Source organism: Alternaria viburni (assembly GCF_023758015.1).
Source record: "Alternaria viburni strain BMP 2772 chromosome Unknown scaffold_58, whole genome shotgun sequence".
NCBI lineage: Eukaryota > Fungi > Ascomycota > Dothideomycetes > Pleosporales > Pleosporaceae > Alternaria > Alternaria viburni.
In genome coordinates this window covers 1-4,632 of record NW_026055827.1, presented here as the reverse complement: position 1 = coordinate 4,632, position 4,632 = coordinate 1, and the positions used below count along the sequence as shown (strand labels likewise).

Below are 4,632 nucleotides of genomic sequence, written 5' to 3'. Positions count from 1 at the left end.
ATACATGAGTAATTATTTCATCCACTTATAGCCTTTCAACTATAGCTTGGTATCAGAAGCTTTAGGGGTTTCCCGGAGTTGGGCAGTTTATCCCTAATATTTGATTTCCTATATCAAATTCCAGGATTGTGGGGTGCTAAGATTAAATTAACCGCTAATAATATAATAGCTAATATAGGTATAAAAATAATGAAAAAAGTTGTACTTGTCATTTATAAATTAAAAATGATTAATGCTAATATATTAGCTAAACTTAATAATTCTTCAGGTATAAAAATAAATAATGTTATTACTAATGTAATAACTGAAATAGATAAACTTAATGAGGTTGATATAACAATATTGTTTATATTTACGTTCACTTTTTGAACGATAGTATTTTTATCCGTTATTAAACCATCTGCATTAAAATCTATTAGTTCATCGTTTACTAGGTAATCTGGTTTATCAAAAAAGATTTGTTTTATTATAGCTAAATAATATACAGCACTTATAACGCTTGTTAATATAGCAACTAAGCTCATAAAAATATACCCGTTATCAATTGCTGCACTTAAAATCATCTGTTTACCAAAGAACCCTATTAAAGGTGGTATTCCCGCAAAAGAGAATAAAGTTAACCCTAAACTTAAGGCTATAACAGGATTTATGTAGTAATATCCTTTCAACTGATCAATAAGTTGAATAGGAGAATTATTAACATCGGTTAAATTACCATTGTTTTCATTACTATCCTGTTGTTTTTCATTACTATCCTGTTCTTTTCCAATATTTTTGGTAGAATTTGTATTATCTACATAACAATAAAGAGAGTAACCAATAGTTAATAGTAATATAAAAGCATTTAAATTTGAGATAGAGTATTGAATTAAATAGAATATAAAGGCTTGTGTTGATTCTACAGTGTGTATACTTAATCCTAATAATATAAACCCTACGTGTGATATTGTACTAAACGCAAAAAGTCTTTTTATTCTAGACTGTGTTAAACCCACTACAGTTCCCACAACTAAAGATAAAAGAGAGCTAAGTAATAAGCTATTTGTTCAAGAAAAATCTAGATCTAGTATTGGTTTACTTGTATAGTGAACTAATTCTAATAAGAAAATAAAAATAGAAATTTTTGCTATTATAGCTACAAAAGTTGTAACAACAGTAGGAATAGCATCATAAACGTCCTCGGAAGTAAAATTTATCTTACAAATAACCTTAATAATTTTATACAAATATAATATATAACATGATAAGACAATTATGATATAAAAACTATTTAACATTCTCTCTATTTCTATTCATTCCATTCTTAATCGCTCTAATTTGCTCCAACCCTTCCTTAGTAAGATGAGCTTTCGAACTAATAATCTCCGCAACCTTAACTCAATCTTCGAAATCTTTAGATTTCACACCCAGAATAGGGTATTTAAGGAAAAAGGGTAAGATTGTTTCATAGATCTCCTTTAAATTACTACATTTAAATTCCGCATAATCCTTATAAGTATAAAACTGTCCGCATGAAAAGTAATAAGCTAAACACTTAATAAGAGACAGATCACGAGAATGTTGAGTTAAAACAAAGGCCAAATCAACACGACCTCCTGCACAGTAAGCATCACTAACTCTCAGTTTAACCATAAAAGAACCATCACCGGAAGCAAAACCTGCTATTCAATAAGGATTAATAGGAAGCAACGTTTGTGCATCAATTAAAGGTCTATGGACAGGAGAATAACTAGGAAAAGCTTCTTTCTTACTTTTTTTTTAATATATTATAATATATTAAAAAAAAAGTTAGCGGGAGTCAAACCTCTGTTAATAGAAGCTCTTATGTTAATAATGGCTTTTAAACCTGAAGATGTTAAATGTTCACCTTTTTTCATTATCATAATAACTTCTCTAAATAAAATATAATCCGCAAGCTTTTGAGTGATTAAGGGGTATTTATCGAAATGAGGGATAATTTTTGTGACAATTTGATCTAAAGAACTAACTGTAAAATCACGACAACCATTTCTCTCTTTACTTATTCGTCCTATACCTCCAAAGAAATCTTGAATAGCTTTTAAGAGTTTAACATCTTTTTTATGAAGGTTTATAATAAAACTGGCTTCGATTTTTCAACCAGTGCTGCTTCTAGTCCCAGAGGGGGACTGACCTTTAGGTCTGGCCCCTGAAGGGGACCATCCCCAAAGGATAGGTGATTTACGTGCAATAATGGTGAAACATCCTTCTGCATCTGTAAAGCCTGTCACAAATAAAGGTAGGGTAATAAGAGAATATGTCTTAGGGTTAATATTATTACTAATTGTATAAAATCGTCTTGGCATAAATTGGTTAGAAGGGATTTTTACTGAACGGTTTCTCTTGAAACCTGATAGAATACATCTTAAATATGATAAATCATATCAACTACCGTATACTCGTTGCTCTTTTACAGTCACTATTTAAACCTTTTTTAATTTTTGCAATAAATATCTTCCTTTATATGGCGTCTGGGTATTTCTAGTCCCCGAAGGGGACTGACCTTTAGGTCTGGACCCCTGAAGGGGACCATCCCCAAAGGATAGAAAAATACATTCTAATACTTCCTGTAGGTACACCTAAGGCTTCCCCTACTTCACTCATTGAAGGATATGTTGTTTTTATTCCAGTTTCCTTATCAAGTACTTCTACCGGTACACTAGGACTTCCTGCTCCTTCTGCTCGTTTACGTCCTTTACCTCCTGTACTGTTTGTGTTACCTACAGCCGCAGCAGATATTTTGGCTTTTGCTTCTTCAGAATGTTTGGAACCTAATCGAGAACCAGCTGTTAATAAAATATTATATTCTGGTTTTAATAAATCCAGATAATATTGATCTCTTTGTATAGTTTCGGATGAATCACAATATTCCAGGATTTCTAAAGTAAAATTAGAATAACCATACTTCAGCAAAGCACTGTAGATCAAACTTTTCCTCTTTTTTATTCCTGATTCTAAGAAATAAATGTTATAGTAACCTTTCAATCTTATCTCTAGATTAATACTACTACCTACATATCTTTTTCCGTTAATTAAATTTGTTCAGCTATATACCCCGGATTTACCTTTATTTTCTTTTAGTACTAAGACCTTATCTATATCAGCATTTCTATATATAGTTACTGGCTGAAAAGACGGTGCAATAGATGAAGAATTAGTAGAATAACCACGAAATCACCCGTTTATGTGTGGTTTCGTAGTACTACTCTTATAAAGGTTTTGTTTTCCACTTACTTTTTTTTTTATATATTATAATATATAAAAAAAAAAGTTAGTAAAGCCGTTCTGGAATGTTTCACATGTACTAATAAAGCCGAAGTAGAAGAGAAAAGTGATACTTTAGAGTGCAGCACAGGGAAGGAGAAAATGAAGGAGATAAAATTATAATGTGCAAAAATTAGCAAAGGATTTAGAGATAAAACAGTGACTGATTTAGATCCGCGATAACCCGTATTCTTTTCAGAAGCTTCCAAGCTTTTTACCATCTCTGAGTGATTAGTTCAGCCACTTATAGATTTTAAACTATAGCTTGGTACTTGGATTTCTAGGGTGTTCCCGGAATTTGGTAGTTTGTCCCGTAAACACGATGACGGTGTTATGGATGATTTCCCACATCATCCTTCAGGACTTCAAAAATGGAATGGTGCAGCGGAAACTTTAAATAAGAATCCTACAGCTATAAATAGTAAACTTATGTGTATATAGTAAGATTTATATCAATATAGTAGCCCAGTAAGGTTGTCTTTACTTACATTAGATATGCTAGTTATAATATATAAGCTGTCTAAGTTTGTGGTACCAGAATTTGCATAAAGTAACGCTGTACCTAATAGTATAAAACAGGATGACAATCCCCCTAGTAAAAAATACATAAGACCACCTGAAGTAGCGGGTTCTGAATCTCTATAGATAGTTGATAATAAATACAGTCCATAACTTTGTAATTCTATGGATAGGAATATGGATACTAAATCACTAGTAGAAATTAGAAAAACACTACCTGTAACAATAAATAAGATAATTAAGGAGTATTCTATTATTTTAAACTGCTCTCCCATTTTATTTAAAAGTAAGGTTCCGTAGTAAACTAGTTTTGTAAATAAAAGTCTAGTCGGGCTGCTATATTCTTTCAATCAAACTTTTCTAGGGTAAAATGAAGTTAACAATAAGATAACGCTAGTTATTAAAAAGATAAACAGGTGGAAAAAATTCGTAGTAGCTGTAGTATGGAATAACCCACCGAAGATTCCAATACCTTTTGCTAAAAATAAAAGAGATAAATTATCATAAGCTATAAAAGCTGAAATAAGTAAGATAGTAATCGTTACTCTAGAGTACAAGATAGATTTGTCTCGTCTTGATGTAATAGCATTAGATAAAAGTAATAATATTAATGAATTTAGTAACATATCAGAATAGAGAGATTCGAACTCCCCTTTTACATCCTCTAGGGAGTAACAATTTTCCTAACATTATTCTGAAAAATTTTGTAAAGGCAAATGAGAAGCCTTTAAAATGAATCGAACATTTATCAGAATATTAACAGTATTCCGCTCTACCATTGAGCTATAAAGGCTATTAAAGAATGTTATAAAGATATCTAGTCCCCCCCGC

At 31.2% G+C, this 4,632-nt stretch overlaps 1 non-coding gene across 1 annotated transcript; it reads right to left on the bottom strand.

Annotated features, from left to right (window-relative positions):
• Positions 1-4,523: 4,523 nt before the first annotated feature.
• On the bottom strand, positions 4,524-4,594 carry J4E79_011821. The gene has a single exon. It is a non-coding gene; the product is annotated as a tRNA-Asn (tRNA).
• Positions 4,595-4,632: the final 38 nt, after the last annotated feature.